Source organism: Miscanthus floridulus, chromosome 11 (genome assembly GCF_019320115.1).
Source record: "Miscanthus floridulus cultivar M001 chromosome 11, ASM1932011v1, whole genome shotgun sequence".
Taxonomy (NCBI): domain Eukaryota; kingdom Viridiplantae; phylum Streptophyta; class Magnoliopsida; order Poales; family Poaceae; genus Miscanthus; species Miscanthus floridulus.
In genome coordinates, this window is record NC_089590.1 from 47,791,850 (window position 1) to 47,809,676 (window position 17,827).

At 46.3% G+C, this 17,827-nt stretch overlaps 1 pseudogene; it reads right to left on the minus strand.

Annotated features, from left to right (window-relative positions):
• Positions 1-1,520: 1,520 nt before the first annotated feature.
• Positions 1,521-7,460, minus strand: LOC136490613 (uncharacterized; annotated as a pseudogene).
• Between the last annotated feature and the right edge of the window lie 10,367 nt (positions 7,461-17,827).

Here is a 17,827-nt window from a genome sequence, read left to right on the forward strand (position 1 = left end):
TTGGAGGACTTTTAGTCCCGGTTTAGCCGTTGGGCAAGGAACTTTAGTCTCGGTTGGAGACACCAACCGGGACTAAAGGCCTTCTAGTCCCGGGGGCAAAAAAAATGCCGAGGCTAATGCCAAATTAAGACATCGTTCTAAAGTCTGTTCTGTAGTAGTGTTCGTACATATGTTGTCAGTGTTTCGGTTGTTTCGTACCTACAGCCACACGCGTCAGGACGTTAGCGTCCGTCCGGACGTCTAGACCTTAGCAGCGCCGTTTCATGAAAGCTCGCAGTATCTTGGATTACGCAATTTGTGGCTTTTTCTCATTCTTCAGCGGCGAATCTATTCAATCTTTTAGATTGATCGCTCATGCAGATTTTATTGGCGTGCTAGGGATCATGTTGGTGTGACTTGTGTGGCCCGGCGTCCTTTCGAGAAGAGGTTCCAAATGCTGGTGGGTCACTAGCATGCATGTGGATCTGATAAGCAGCATCAGTCCCACACTCCCACTACCACCGAAGACGGATCAATGGCGATGAATCGACTGCAGAGGATCTCATTTCAATCCTGGTGTTGGTGTCCATACAGAAACGTCTAACTACCACCCTGTTCGCTTAGGGCTTATTTGGCTTATAAGTCATACTTTTTTCAGTCAACGAATATTATTTTTCTCTCACACCAAATCAGTCAATGTACTTTCAAGTTACGGCTTATCTGCATCATAAGAACGATGTACCTGAACTGAATGCAGGGAGGAACGTACGAGGTGCCTCCGAAAGTTTTTCGTGGTGACAGCATTTTCTGGTTACCATGCAATGCAATCAATCCGTCCCCCATTGAGCCCCGCGGAGAAACGATACGAGATCTGGCTGATGCTCACGATCGCGTAATCTGTCGTTAGTACTGTGCCAGCAGCAACTTCTCTTTTTAATTTGCTTCTCCACGTCCCTCTGAATCTCTCTGGCAGACACTGCACATCGTGGGTGCACTGCACCTTCCTGGAACAGGACCGGGCACTCCCCGCGAATTCTGTCGATGGGAACCATGCACGCTGAGCGGCGATGCGGAGGGGAGGAGGCCGCGTCGGCATGTCCGAGGACGGAGCGACAGCGGGGCTTGGGCCATCATGCATGCATCACGGGCGGCATCGCTTCGTCGCGAATCTTTGGTCCAAATCGCCCTGCCCTTTTTTTAGGTGGTTATCAGTGCAGATGCAGACCATCATGCGAGGTTTGAAATCAATCAGTCAGGTGTCTAGAACAAGCTTCTCCGAAATCTATTTTCGAATTCGCAAGCAAACCCACTTGCATCCCTTAGCAAGAATCAGAACCAATTCTTCTTTCAACCAAATAAGGCCTAGATCTAACAATTGGTTAGCATCGATTCTCATGTTTCTCTCCGGAAATAATTTTGGATTGACAGGGATCCAATTGTTTCCTTGTGAGGAACAGTTTAGAACCGCACCACCCTTAGTGCACTCATTAGTGGACACTAGTCGCAACATTATTAGGGCAAAGCATGTCACGACGAGACTATGGACAACCAATTATGTATTTTAAGAAGAAAAAAATGCACAAAATTGTACAAAAACCAATCAAACAAGCATATCACCTAGTAGTGGCTACTAAAAGGACAAACTGGAAACGCAATTGTGATAGTGTGCCTGTTCGCACGCAGCCCTAGGCAAGACTATTGTGTTCCCTGTTACACATCTTATCTTATGGTCAGCATCTGAGTAAAGCAACACCGCAAGAGTCCAGCATCCAGTTCAGCAAAGAAATTTCACGCCCGCTGGGGAGGGCAGGTGTTGCTGAGAGGTGTGCTATATTTGGATGATCCAAAGATTGGAGATCACTTGGTTTTCTTGTCCTCCGTACTCGTCTCGGCCTCAGCCTCCGATGGCTGGGCTGCTGCTGCTGCTGAATCACTTCCTTCCAGAGCCTCCTGGGCTGCTGGTTCGTCCTCACCTCCGAAGCCAAACTCGTTGACACGCTTCTTGTCAACCGGATATTTCCACCTCTGGTAGAGGTATATCAAGAAGATAACATCTGCAGACACAAGTCAGAGAGCAGTCAATTAGAAGTCTACAAAAAGATTAAAAGAACATGAATGGCATGTCCAAAGAACAGGATGGTTTCCCTGCTGTAACCAGCAGTTATTTGACCAAAAAAAGTGATAGTTCATCGTACCATCTCTGAAAACTGAGAGACGATGAAGCATTGGCATTTTAATGACAAATGCAAAAAGGTCATCAATTATAGTGTTGAGGAACTTGTAGGTCATTTGTCTCCATGGCATATGAGCAACAGACTTCAGCTTGTAGTTGATAAATAATTGGGGGCACATCATAATGAAACCTGAAGAATGGAAAGTTAATTATATGAGCTCTACAACTAACGCTGATTATCACATCAAATAAACTGGTAAGAGAGTGGAATAGTTGCTTACCAAACATGTACACACAACTTGTCATGGAAGAAAGTATCCATGAGTACCAGCTCTTGTGCTTTTCATACTTAAGTGAATAGATAGAGAAACCAATCACAAGGAGGAAAAGGACATAGGTAAGGTACTTCATTGCAATGGCATCGTACTCTTTGGTCTTATTCTGTGCATATGATTCACGGTCTCGGAACCTCAACATGGGAATTTTTCCACTTCTATCGACCTGGACACCATGAAAGAAATCTTTTCATTTAGTGTACTAAAGGTAAACCATCAAGCATAATTCTATTCTAGATCAACAATCTCATCATATAGAAGAAATATATATATCTATACCAACAAAGAACAAGTTATCACAAAGTATACACATAGAAAAATTCAACAATCTGTATATCAAAAACACATCAAGGGGTCAATGGTGACAGTAGTTAAGCATGAAGTAAAACTGTGCACTTGGAAATGCAGCATGACACACTAACTGGTACTGTAAGTGAACAATAATGGGGCAACACAGTGATAACTAACACTAGAAATCTTTCATGTGTTTATGACCTTGATTATGATTGTAAAATTTTTCAAATTTCAGGTGAAAATCACAAGGTCTACTTTGAACAATAAATACAAGGGGTAAGAGTGATGCAGTTTTTACCTCAATATGCATCGCCTTTCCGATCTTCCAAAATTCAATGCACACACCAATTCCAGAGCTAGCAAGGATCATCCATGAAGTGTCATTGTCAAGAAGGTACAGGAAAACAACTAGTTGACACACAAAATTCAGAACCACAGATTTTGCCGATAGACCTTCCATGGACTTGTTCTTGTTCCAGAACTGGATATCTGAAAACAAAGATATAAGAAAGTTGTTTGTAATAACTTGTTATTGATGCATAACACATCTTACTATACATTCTATTAGAAAAAACTATATGTTGTACATACCATTTTTGAAGGCCAGGAAATCAAACAGAGAGTGAAATAGAGAAACAACCATAGTCAATCCAAGAAGATAAGGATTTCCTTCAAGGAAAACCCTCTGCAATACAAATATAAGAAAAGAGTCAGCAGCTGATAGACACAGTAAAACAATAAGGACAGAAACCACATCTCAAGAATACAAACTACAAGTACATAAGTTACAAGATGAAAGACTGCAAAGGAGTTGGTCCCAACATATCCATAAATGTTGTGTTTAACTAAATGCACTTTTGAGTATACACACTTATATACCTTGAGTTCATCAGCCTCGCCTTCAAGCATACTTCCATAACTACGGTGAACCTGGAAGGATTGCTCAATCTGTAAAAACAATTGCCACTTGGTCATGCTAATAGGACCAACTTCAAGGTTTAAAGGCAATTCCTCCACAGTCTCATTAAGCGCTATTAATTTATCCCTCAGTAGCCAAAACTCGTTGAAGAATACTGTAGGATAATAATCGCCCGTAGCTGGATCCACATTCAGATCTGTAAATCTATTGTAAAGGAAAACCAAAACCATTCTCGCCAAAAGCATGTAACTTTTCTATATTCCAGGCTTTCAGCATAATTGGACTTGAACAGAGCAATTTTTGAAGAAAAAAAAAGTAAGCCAGTAACCACAACTAAATGTGAAGTATATGTATGTTGTAAGTGTAAAAGTGGAACTGTCACAAAACAAAAACAATATATGTTACTATCTGTTACAGTTGAAGGATACATGGAGCGACGTTGGGAGGTACATTATTGTTGGGATACCTGTAAAGTATGAATGGGGCAATGTCAATCATACGTAGAGAGAATGTACAGAGCAAAGAGGACACATAACGTAGAGAGGATGTACAACAAAGAGGACGCATAAACAGCAAAGCTGATGCTATACAACAACAATAACAACAAAGTCTTGTCATATGATCAAGAAAAAACATATACTAAAAGTGGCTGTGTTGCAAAACCTAAAGCTCTTAGGAGGAAAAACTCATGTAGTTTCATCTAAATGTCAATATAACCAGAGCGGAACCTTGAATTTAACCATAATATCATTTAGGCTTAGCAGTATCAGCTTGTGATTACCATATGATGCAAACAGTTTTTATATCAAAATTGGACAAGGGTTGTAAGTGGCCCTCATAAAAGTTCATGGGTTATACAAACTCTTGATTCAGCAATTCAGATTCATTGTAATAACATTGATCTTAAAGGGGCATACCCAGTGCAGAGAGCTCCCGCTCTGTGCGGAGTCTAGGGAAGGGTGTCAGTGGCAAGCCTTACCCTCACCTGTGCAATGCGAGGAGACCGCGACTTGAACCCAGGACCTTCCGGTCACAGGCGGTAAGACTCTACCGCTTGCACCAGGCCCACCCTTCTGTAATAACATTGATCTTGTTTAAAATAAATGTTACACTGGAATCTCATAAAGTGTTTTGTCACCAACTGGCAACTTATAACAGGAGAGTCAATGAGGCATAGGTCCAATTTAGTACTTCATGGCAACTAACAAGTCAAGGTAAAATGATTAATAGCTATTATTTGAAGCTGTCAAAAAGGGCAGGGTGAGAAGTACAAATCATGTGCCAATGTCGCAACATATTGAAAGGAACATAATCAAACTTAGAAACAGAGCTTGATTTTGTGAATACCGTGTGAAGTCTTCAACAAGATTTATTGTTACATTTGGTTTCCAATAAGATATATATTCAGTCGGACCCTCATTTTTATCCTCAAATTCTTTATTCTCCTGCAGATCAAATAAGGATTTTGTTAGCTTGGAAGATACAAGCAATACCATAAGTTGGTAGTTCACATACTGAGCTACAAAGGATGAAAATAATAACCTTAGGTGGTGCTTGCTCTTCAGGCTCTTCTGAATCTCCAAGCAAGCTCTTCTTTTTACCAGCTTTTGATTTTGGCAAGAATGCCACAACAGCTAAATGACAGGTGCAATGTAATCAGTATTACATACGTACACGATATCGTATTAAGGAAAATCATTCTGGAAAACAATAACACATACGATGTGTCCTCCCAAATGCAGATTTCTGCTCATATTCAGGATCTGTAGGGTCCACAGGGTAACCCGAGCGGGCAAAGTAAACATGAGCATACAAAGAGCCATTATGCTTGAGAGCCTGTAACAGCACATACACAAAATTCAAAACAAATAGACCATAGTTGTGTGAAATAATGTTTAATGTTACTGCAATTAGTAGCCTACCTCTGAAGGATAGTATGTTAATGATCGTGTTCTAGTACTGGTAGGCCCCCAGACTGCATATGGTATGTTTGCCTCATGCCAAATAAGTGCATCCTCATTAGCAAAATCATTGAACTTCTCGTTCTCTGACAAATACATCCACATATCCTGCAGCAGTATAGCCACCATACAATTGGTCTTTAGCAATTCAAAAATGACTACTGACCTAGGGAAGGCCTAAAGAATGAACTCTGCACTATCCATTTTGTCGATTATTCTGATACCATAGCAACAAAATCCACATGGTACAATTACATAGTTTGATAGACTTCTGCATCATCTCTGCATTAGAAATATCCATAATGCCCTTCTTCATCTCATGTCATATGATTCATCACATACCATCAAGGGAAATATAAATGCATGGTGCACAGATTTTTACCAAAAAGATGAAGCCAGTGAGGCACATCAAAAGTAAGTGATCTCTAGATCTTTGAAACGCATTCAGCGTTTAATCAACATCTATTTTAGGATTTCATCAGAGAATACGGTAAACAACAAGCATACAGAATAATCAACTTGATCATGTGTAGAACAAGGTAATCTCTTCAATTGTGGAGACTTAAATCACGATGTATCGTCTTTAACTTGTAGTCGATGCAAAATACCAGAAAATTACTTCCTAAGAACAGGATGAATGTTTGATAACATGCCCAATATTTTGCCACATTCAGCATTATCATGAACACAGAATCCAACAACCAACCTTGAACCCACCAAACTTAATCTAAGCAACTAAAAAAGGGCGTACCCAGTGCAGAGAGCTCCCGCTCTATGCAGGGTCTGGGGAAGGGTGTCAGTGGCAAGCCTTATCCTCACCTGTGCAATGCGAGGAGACCGCGACTCGAACCCGGGACCTTCCGGACACAGGCGGTAAGACTCTACCGCTTGCACGAGGCCCGCCCTTCTTAATCTAAGCAACTAACTAGGAGATATTTCGACTCCAGCATAAACATATCGAACAACCACTCTTCCATCCTGAACAGATCATTCAAAAGTCAAAACCCTAGCTTAAACACTACAACAATTCAAAACACAAAGTCACCAATAGCACCATACCTACATCTTCACACAACTTGCTGAATTCAGCAGCAGCATGTCATGACCAAAGTTCACAAAACTTCTAGCATTTATACTATTTCTGAAAAATCATTAACAACTATCAGCTTAGCCTCCTGAGATCCAATTAACACAACCAAAGCACTATCCTTTTTCTCACAATAAAAGGGATGGTGTTGATGTCGCAGACAACAATACGAGGTGATCACCAGGCCCGAAAATATCTCTCAAACGCTTCTGCGTCCGCGAAGTAGTCAATTCCTCTTGCGAACAGCACCCATGAGTGTCCCTAACGACTACAGCTTCCGGATCACAGCAACCAAAGGAAAGGTCAGACTAAATCCTGAAACTACCTTAGCATCATCAGAGCAAACCCAACCGAATTCCCCGCACTACAGAACCTAAACCCACTGACGAGCAAAACGCGACAGACCTAAGACGCATCTTCGAACCAAAATCTCGCGCACTATTCGCTAACAACCGAGATGGACGGGGGCGTTCTCACCATTGGCTCGCCCTTCTGGAAGAGGTTGGACATGAGCATCCCGGGATCCGCGGGTGGGCGCTTGGGCCCGAAGAACTTGGCCGCGAAGTACCAGAACACCGCCATCCGCACGATGCCGGCGATGCTCTGCCCAAAGCCGCCGCCGCCGCCCTGGCGCCCCGCGGGGACCGCGACCCTGCGGCTGCGCCGCCGCGGCCACCGTCGCCGCCGGCTGCGACATGGCCGCCGGCGAGCTGGATCGGAGCGAGGAGGAGGGGCGCCTAGATGTGAATGTAGACGAGGTTTTTCGGTTTGTGTTTTTTCTCGATCGCGTGATGCTTTTCGGTATTTTTAACCGCGGCGGTTTCGCGTACTTTATATTGGCTTTTACAGATAAGGGCGTGAGTTATTTCGTAATTAACTGTGTGCAGAGTCCCTGTTGTATTTGCCGGCCTTTGCCGTTTGGCTCTGTGATTTGGAGCTAGATGTAATTGTTGAGGACTTCCGGGTGTGTTAGCGATGAAAGGATGCTGCAGGCTGGGATTTGCGCAACGAGGCATGTTGCCGTGAAGCAAAATGTTAGACGTACAACTGTGGCAGATATTGATGAACCTACAAAAACTAAAGTATTGAAAACCCGGATAAATAAAAAGATTAAGTCACATTATTACACTGACATTAATGTTGCAATGTTTGCCTCCTCATTAGAAGCACTCTTGTACCACTAATAATTTTATAATATAATAATAATAATAATAATAATAATAATAATACGTATATAGAAGGGAGAGAGATAAAGACATCGTCGAGTGATTAATACTTCCTTGGTCTCAAATTATAAGGCGTTATGGTATTTCTAGATTCATAGATTTTATTACGTATCTAGATATAATATATATCTAGGTACATATCAAAAGTTATGAATCTAGAAAAGCTAAAACGTCTTATAATTTGGAACAGATGAAGTATATGGTATAGAAGCATGAGCGAAATCTCTCGTATACAACTTTTACCACTTTTGACGTATCATCTATTGTATATGAACACATGCCATTCAACAATTGGATGCTTTTTAGATTGCTCCCATACAATTCACACAGTGGCTTGTCTATTGTTGTGTATATGACGAGCATAGGATTATCTTATAGATAGTTTGTCTAGACTATTGTACATGTCCTCAAGTGTATGACAACATGGAGCAAAATGTATGCATCTTACCTTTTGCTACAGAATCTCGCGTCTTGGCCTAGAATCGGACGTGCCTGTGGGAGTTCATGGCCCTGTTTTCAAGACACTTAGGTGTTAAAAAACAGTGTAAACAAGTAAACTTATTTCATCACATGAAACTTTTATCATCTACGTCTTCATTTATACTATGTCATGTCAATTTATTTAATGTCCATAAAACTCTCATTGAGACTGGCCTTAGCTAAAACATAAACATAAACATAAAGTGCATGCGCTCTAATCTTTATCACTAAAAACTTTCTTGCATCATACACAAGTGTTACTCTATGGTAAGTTATAGATTTGATATTTGGGTTATGGAGATAGTCCTTGACATATGCATGATGCGTCATCTTGTTTGTTTGGGAATTGATTCCTAATCAACAGTTATTCGATTCGACGAGTTATTCCCCAAGCATTTGTTCTCCTTATTACCTTGTAACCTTAGTGACAAAAATGTTGATCCACATCCACAAATTGAGGTTATTCACATGATTGCGTGCAATTCCCCTCACACTCCTTTGATCACAATCTGTGACCCCCTTTTTCAACGAAAATCCAAGCGCAAAACTCATCCCCTTGCTCCCTAGAGAAAAGCAATAAAGAAGCCCCGTTTGGCTTACCTTATATTCGGCTTGTTCGGCTTGTTTTTTCAGCTGGAACAGTGTTTTTCTCTCACAACAATTCAGCCAGAACAGTGTTTTTCAGCCAGTTTCAGCCAAGATTCAGCAAGCCGAACGGGTGGTAAAAAAGGAAGGCAGCCTAGTGAGTGGGAGTTTTGGCGACATGAGGTTTCAGTTCTTACTAGACTGTGAGTTTGGCATTGTCCAATGCCAATAAAATCAACGACATTTTTTATATGTTTTTTTTATTTGAGCAACAAATGTTAATATGTTTAAATATTGATACATTCTACCCTCTTTATGGTGGTAGTGGTGGAAATCAAGATTGCTTTGTTTTAGAGCGGAACCGTCTAATTCTCTTCTAACATTTTTAATATCCTTAAAATATTTAAATTTTGAGACACTTTTAGCATTTTTTAAAAAAGCACAATCCATATGTTACCATGCTTACGATAACATTTGGATTTTGGACTATACATAACAACGTTTTATTATTGACTTAAGAAATTTCACACTAATCTACAAATGTAAAAATGCCTTACTAGAAGAACGCTGGTTAGAGTTGTAACTTCTAGACTCATCGCGGCAGTATTCAATTATCAATATACTCCATGACTCCTATATCTACTGGATTAATTTCGGCCGCAGTGACAAGGGAAAAAAAACTTCCTCGTCTGCCTCACATCCAAAGCACAGGTTTGTGGCTAGCTCATTTCACGGAGCTGCGATGCCGCTGTGTATTAGTAGGGTAGGGATTCGGGGTTTTTCTCGATCTACATGAGAAGATCTTCTTAAGCCAGAATACCGGGGGCTGTCTAACCACCGCGGATCGAATTTTTTTATATCTACTGGATTATTCATGCAGATCTAAAATCTAATGAGAAAAAAAAAGTAAGCATGGAGCCATGGATTGTGGGGTTGCCGTAACAATTTCAGTATCCAAAAAGCGGGACCACATTCGCGAATCTGAGCTCGGTAGCGAGATATTTTGCGCGGCTTGGAGCATCTGGCCCAGCAAGAGAACCTGCTGACGCGGCTCGTCTTATACTAATTTCTTATATATATATAATATATGTTTTTTTTTACAACAACACATACTCCATATATTAAAACGATTGGAACTGAGTACAAAGTTTTGGGATTGAACATCCCAAAGAACTAAGGAGTAGCTCCCTAGCTAGTAGAAAAGAGTCTAACAGAATGACTCTGTAAAAAAACCTATCCTCTTGGGTATTTGTCGCTCTTGACGAATATGATCTATCTTTCTTCTAGAGAAAACACAGGTGGTGATGACCCCATCGGGGCACTCACACAGGTGGTGATGACCCCATCGGGGGTGCTGGACCACGACTGAGATATGGCCACAACAGAGACATCAGGGATCCTCGTTGTTGCACTCTGATAGCACAGTTGGCGCTCCTCTCGACTGTCTAATCGATCTATGTCTGCGAGGATTTAAGATCTTGAGTCGTAGTTCTTGTATGAGCTTCAACGGACTAAAGAGGTTGGCACAACTTCTCCTAATGTTAAACCGGCATCGACGAGGAGAATCGGCGGTCTACCCGAGCACCAGGAGTAGCTTCACCACTTCCGTGTGTTTCCATCCAGCTGAAAGATAGGAACCTGAAAAACAGAGGACAGTACCAAACTTGTTGGGCATATGTAGGGATGAAAACGGTCGGGAATGGTCGGAAAAATGTCTTAACCATTCCCGCTCCTGTATTTTTTTTGCCGGGAACGAAAACGGGAACGGGAAGGCCGGACGGGAAAACGAAACCGGTATTACGGGATATCAGGAACGGAATATTTCGAATGGGAACGTGTCGATTACAATCGGGAAGCGGTAACACAAAACGGGAACATCAATATATGTAACCACTTAAAACATTGAGCTCGATGCAATAATAGCAACCATATGCAAACAAGTGGACAAGTTCATAACATCCTGGAGCGTTGTTATATTGTTGAACCATGAAGGATACAGAATTGATGACTGAAACCAAAACTTAGCGGATACGGGAGGGAGTAGCGGATAGGGTTTGGCCGTCGTTTTTGGGACGGGCGGGAGTAGCGGACGGGATTGGGCTGGGCCTGTGGCGCGGGGGAGCGGGAGGTTTCGTGGGCTGCATCAATCAATGGGCTGAATATGAGGTTTTGGGTGTACAAAATACGGGAATACCGCCGGGAATTTTCCTACCCAAATATAGGAACCGTGAATACGGTCGGAAAAATTCCTTAACTGATTCTGTTCCCGTTCCTACCTAAAATACGGTGTCGGTTTTCCGTTTCCTGTTTTTCCTTAAAAAAAAACAGTATGCGATCAGTTAATACAGTATACGGTGTCCATCGGTGTGGGAATTTCCGGTTCCGTTTTCATCCACAGGCACATCGATGGGCCAACGCCAGACGCAGCAAAGAATGCTAGTTTTGCACATGGCATTGGTGGTCCCCACAGAGGAGAGGCCAGGAGGAGTCCACGAACATAGCCGTGTCTCCACACACGTCTCCCCAGGAGGTTGCTTGCATGCGCTCCACATTGCAGCCGTGGGACCCACAGCGCTGGAGGAGGGACCCACCGCAGAGAGAAGCTCCGATGACCGAGCGCATCGTCGGCGAACACGAGGGCATCAACGGCTTCGTCGCCGTTGTTGTCGGCCGTCGTCGTTGAGCCTGAGGGCGAGGCTGCCGGAGCCGCACACCCACCCTGCGCCGCCGAGTGTGCCCAGCACCTCGTGCCGCCAATCGCTGCAAGCACCACACCTCCGACCGCCTCCGAGCGCGGGCATCCGAGGACGGACAGCCGCATAGGCCACACCCGAGACCTGAAGCCCGAAGCCGAAGCCAAGCGGATATGCGCGACGCGTCCACCTCCATCGCAGAAAGCCGTGTCCGCCGGGCAAAGGCCCGACCCAGGCAAGCAGGGGCGTGGTCCGTCACCGCTCGGCCGGACGCTGCCCGACCACCGCCGGGGCGCTCGCGGAACCATCCTTCGGCTCCTCTCGTCGATGTAGCTTGGCTTCACCGGCGACGGTGATGGCGAGGAAGGGAGATTTAACTTTTTACCATCGCAAAGATTGACACCTCGGTTGCCGCTATAGGGCTTGTTCGGCTGGCTTTAAGCCGGCCGGCTGGCTTGTTATGCCACTCACGAAAGCACTGTTTACGTCATGCTAGAACAGTATTTTTCTCTCACAACAATCAGCCGGAACAGTATTTTTCAATCCTGCCGAACATGCCCATATTTTCATCGACAAAAAACAGATATAAAAATGCTATTTTTTTCTCACGTAGCACGCCACGCGCCAGTAGAAATCCAAGTCAGCGTACGAGCGTCAAATGTCTCTCCTGCCCCTGCTTTCTCCTTCTCGTCGCCGAAGGGCCACGGCGCGACTAGCTCAGGGCGGCGTGCTCCCTTGCTCCTACTCCTATCCTGCCGTGGGGATGGACAAGGGCACAAGGCTCATGTGCAGTCCAGGCTTTATGACGGCTCGGACTGGCTCGACGCGACACGGCCGAGGGTGGCAGGGATGCGGCTTGGACGCGGCATCGACCAGCCGTGTCGGTGCGGCGCGGTCGTGGCGAGCTCTCCAGGGTGCGCAAGACGGCGGCCACGTCGAGCTCCGCCGGGCACGCGGGACAGCGGCCGCGACGAGCTCCGCGGGGCGCGCGATGGCGGCGACGACGAGCTCCGCCGGGCACGCGGGACAGCGGCCGTGGCGAGCTCAACCGGGGCACGCGAGGCGGCAGCCGCGACGAGCTCCACCGGACACACGGGACAGCGGTCGCAGACAGCCACAAGCGCAGCCACGGACGAAGAGTGCACGGAGAGGCGGACTTCTGACCCGCGCGCGCACCAGCCCCGCAGGTCTTCGTCCGCCCTGGACCCGGCCACGCCGCCGACTCCGTTGCAGCCATGCTGTCGGGAGTTGCTCGCGCCCACGCCACTGTCCGCATGGCTACCAGGCCGAATGTTTGGGTGCTTTGGCTACCAGTGCGGCGGAGCTCGCCGCGACATCAATAGTCGACTGCATCTCTGCGGCCACGGCGAGGCAGCTCGTGTTCCTGCGGAGCTCAAGCGCGTGGCACCGACACATCATCCATGGTCGTATCCTTGGAGATGGTTGCGCTTCCCTCGCGCTCTCCTCCGCCGAGCCCGCGTGCTCGAGGCACTCGGCAGCCACGAGCTCGCCCTTGCCGACGCGCTCGGATCTGGCGTGCCCGCCTAGGCCGCCCTTTCTCTCTCCACTGGCCAGTCGTAGGCCCCTGCAGGAACCGGCCATGGCCTTGCCCAACGATGGCCTTGTCGCGGCTGCGTGGTTGCCGTCAGCGGCCTCGGACAGCAGGTGCGGGCGTCGTCGTTGTCGTCGGGCTAGGGGGCGGACACTGCCGCCTGGCCAGAGCGCCGCCACCGCCGGGCACGAGCTGTCGCGTTCTGGGCTACGAGCGCGGGCACCGCAAGGGCGTGAGCTACCGAGGCACGGTGCGAGCGTGCGCTGTAGGTGCCTGGGGCTACCAGCACTGCCAACGCTAGGCGAGCGAGTTGCCGCAGCCGCCAGGAGCACGGGGCGAAAATGCCAGCTGCGTGGAGAGGAAAAGGGCAGGAGGGACATTTCATATGTCCCGCGGACTCGAATCCACACTGGCATAAGGAGCTGGTGTGCCACGCAAGCAAAAGTGGTAAATTTGTAGCTGTTTTCTCTTTGGGCTGGTGAAAATGTATTAGCATCCGTTAAAGTGCTATTTGAGGAGGTGTCATTTGTTATAATGGTAAAAAGTTAAATCTCTCGGCGAGGAAGAGCAGATGTCGATTTGTCCATGGATGCTAGCTAGAGGATGGATTGCGGTGGTGGCGAGTGGCCGCAGCTGAGGCAGACGAACGAACGCCATCGAGAGGATGAGGGATGACAACAACCGAACCAGAGAGGGATTCGAGCTGATCCAGGAAGTGCTGAATGGAGGCGAATGGGGGTGGATTTGCACGGGGGAAGAAGAGAAAGTACTAGTAGTATTTATTTTTATTGAAACTCATCTTGCTTTCGAACTCACTGGTGATCATGAACAACACAGCAAGAACACATAAAGGAAGGGAGCGACACACGTCCATCTAGGCAACTAGCTACAAGATAAAAGAAATTTACAGGTGAGAAATTGCAGGGGGGCCGGCCCACCTCCCTCTTGTCGCCAGCGAGGTCACCGGAGAAGAGGAGGGAGGGGGCCGGAACTTGGTTGCTCTCCAGGGTCGCTTCTTCAGGGATAATCAAAGGGCAGCGATTACAGGACTAGAGGAGATTTCGCAGCTCGCGACTCTCCTACACGGCTCGTGTGAAAGAAAAAGTTGTCTCTATCCATCAGTTAAAGCATTAAAATCGCTCATGTCATCTAGAGAGAAACGTTCCCTAGAGCGGAAATGCTAGGACGCGTACGTCCGAGGAGCCAGACGCGTGTCAAACTACTATTCATGATTTCATCGACCGCGCCTTGTCTTATTTGTCTGCCCGACGCCGTTTCACTTTACCCGCTCCCCCCTTCTCGTACTTCACCCGCTCCGCCCGTTGCCCCGCAGTCGCACTCCGCCCATTCCCCCACCCTCGCTCTCTCCTGCACTCGCTCTCCACGCCGCTTTCCTACTCGCTCTTCACGCCATCGCCGCGCGAGCTCCCTCCCTCCGTTCGTCCCTTCGTCCCTCGCCCCTCCGTGACCTCCCTCCCTCCCTCCGCACGCGAGCTCACTACGCACCCGCCCGCTCGTGCTGCCTTCCTCCCTCCTTCCCTTGCCTTCCATGACCTCCATGCACCCCCACTCTCCCTGCGACCCGGCTCCCGCACCCCACCGGAGACGAGGACGGCGGCGGCGGCTCCGATGAAGTAGGTTGCGGAGGGATCTGGGTCTGAGGCCTTGCTCCTCCTCCTCTGGATCTAGATCCAAGCCCTCCTCCCTCCTCCTCCTCTGGATCTAAGGGATGCGGCGGTAGCTAGGGTTCCGGCGAACTCTCGGGGGTCAGATCTCGTCGTGTTGCAATGGTTTTTTTTTGGATGTTGCAACATATGATTTCGAATGTTGCAATGGGTTTTTTTGTTGTCACAACAGATGTTTTTGCGATGTTACAGTAGTACTGCTTGAGATGTTGCAGTATGTTTCAGTTGCTTTAATCTCATGTTGTAGTAGTTGTTTTATATTGTTCAAGTGTTTTTATTTCGAGCGTTGTTTCATATGCTTCACACCAGTGTTGCAATAATATGTTCCAAATGTTTCAGCTCCTTCAACCTATTTGTTGCAGCAGTGTGTTCGGTGTTGTTGCAATAATATGTTCCAAATGTTTTAGCTCCTTCAACCTATTGTTGCAGCAGTATGTTTCGTGTTGTTGCAATAATATGTTCATAGTGGTTCAGCTGCTTCAGCCTAATGTTTCAACTGTTGTTCCTTTATTGTTGTAATAATATGTTCATGGTGCTTCAACTGCTTCACCCTAATGTTGTAGCTGTTGTTTCTTGTTGTTGCAATATATATGTTCATGGTGTTTTAGTTGCTTCAACCTAATATTGCAGTAGTTGTTTTTCCGTATTTTTGCACGTGTTTTATTCCAGCTTTCTATGTTGTTTGGTCGAGGAAGGGCGAGCCTGGACGGACGGGGGCGCGTGGTTCGCCGGGGCCTAGCGGACGGAGGTGTTGGGGGCGGCGGACGTGGGGGTGCTATGGCCGTGGGGGGCGCTGGGCATGCAGCATGCTCGTCACGGGCGTGGGGCGGACGCAACAGGCTGCGGGGGAGATATGGGGGCGTGCGGAATCGCACGACACACAGGCTAGCGGGGCTCTTCGTAGGCATCGCAGGTCACGAGTTCGTCGGTGTTAGCGGGGCTCTTCGTTCAACGTAGACGCAACAGCGGCAGTTTGCGCGGGCTCACGATCTCAGGGCGGCGGCAGCGGCCCATGCTGCTGCCCCCGCCTCGTACCCTCGCCAGCGGGTTCGCTCCTTGCGCGCATCACCGGGGGTGCTGGTAGCATGCGGTGTGGAACTGGGAAGAAGGAGGGCGCGCTTGGGGAGTGCGTCCACAGAACAGTCCGTTGGATCGGTATCCATCGGACGTCCGGGCGGCGGCGCTTCCCTTCCTAGAGGATTATTTGGGAACCGTTCTCGTTTTTTTACTGGTCTAGAGAAACAACTAAAAGCTGATTTCTCCTAAATCCAGTTCTAATTTGAAGAATGCAACAAGCTAGCCAAATAGTTTCATAAAGTGATTTTAATCTAAAGAGGAAAAGTCTAAAGAGAATCTGAATTGGAAATGTTTTTACGGCTGAAACTCGCGCAACTTTCGCATCTCTCTCCGTGTAGCTTTGTCGCGTCATCAGCCACGACCACGATCGATCATACACTAGCAGGCCCATTTCCAGTTTCGCTAAAATAGAGGCTGAGCAGGTCTAATTGGGCCGTTGGACGAGTGATGACCTTTCCATAATCTCCCAAAGCTCTTGGGCTCGAGTCCTCACGTGAGCGTCGGAATGGAGCCCATGGCCGCAAGAGAGAGAGAGAGAGAGAGAGAGAGATTCACGATAATTAGTGTTATGCGCAAGCACAAGCATCGTGCATGGGAGAGTTAAGATCATCTTAATTTATGCAATGTTTTTCTCCCTTTTTAACTACTCATCTTAAATTTAAGTAATAGTTAAGTACATGTGTTACATGTTTGTTTATATCCTCGTAGCGTCTTCATGAGGTACATCTCAACCTTTTTTTTCTCTCTCTGAACAGGTCGTAGCCTCATGATCGTAAGAGAAGCATCTCGGCATTCCTTGTATACGTCAGAGCGTCAGGGCACGGGCAGGGATTCATCAAATATATCTCGGAGCTAGAGTTTTGCCACGCAAAATCATTTAAAGTTTGTAAAAACTAATCACTTAAACCCCAGAAACTATTGAAAACCATCTAAATAACACCATAAAGTGGTTTCCCTGACGCCGTATATTAAAAAGTCTACAATCCCCTAACGTATCAAGGATTGTCTACATAACCTTCTCAACTATAAAGCATGATATTATAGCCTATAATGTTTCAAATAACCCCCTGATGGTCTTCTAAGACCGTTTGGACACCGATCCTACCACACTGAGACCTAAGTACCTAGCTATGTTTGCATACTGATGCACTGCCTCCAACTCCCTACTCTTTATAGGCTGACTCACTGACCAACGAGTAGCACGCGACACATTGTCTCCGGTTTTCCCTCCTGACACTCTTGTTGATGGCATTGAGCTCAAGCACCATGCCTACACCGTCGACATCTAGCCCTCCCACTTGTTAAGTAGACTTTTTCCCTATAGGTCTCGATCGCTGGTTTGAAACTTGGTTGAAACTGGCTGAAAAAACACTGTTCCGACTGAATTGTTGTGAGAGAAAAACACTGTTCTGACTGAAAAAGAAGCCAAACAAGCTGAATATGGGATAAGCCGAACAGGGCCGTAAGGTTTATGGTTAGTTTATGGAGCTAGTTATATCTGTCCTTATAATGTTGACACGATGCATGCATGCCCTTCCCAAAGCCAGCTAGTTTATGGACAATGCAATTTAATTTGTTATGTGCATTATTATTATTTTTCTATGGATTAAATTGTTTCTTTTGTTTGAACCTTGTGTTTTGTTTTTTATACTCTCTTTTGAGAGAGCTGAACTTAAGTACTCCTGGATCAAATGAATTAGTTGTGTACAAAATGCAATGTTGCACCGGTCCAGCATGGCATCTTATCACCCTGAGGCTGCAGAGATTTCTGAATCCCTGAG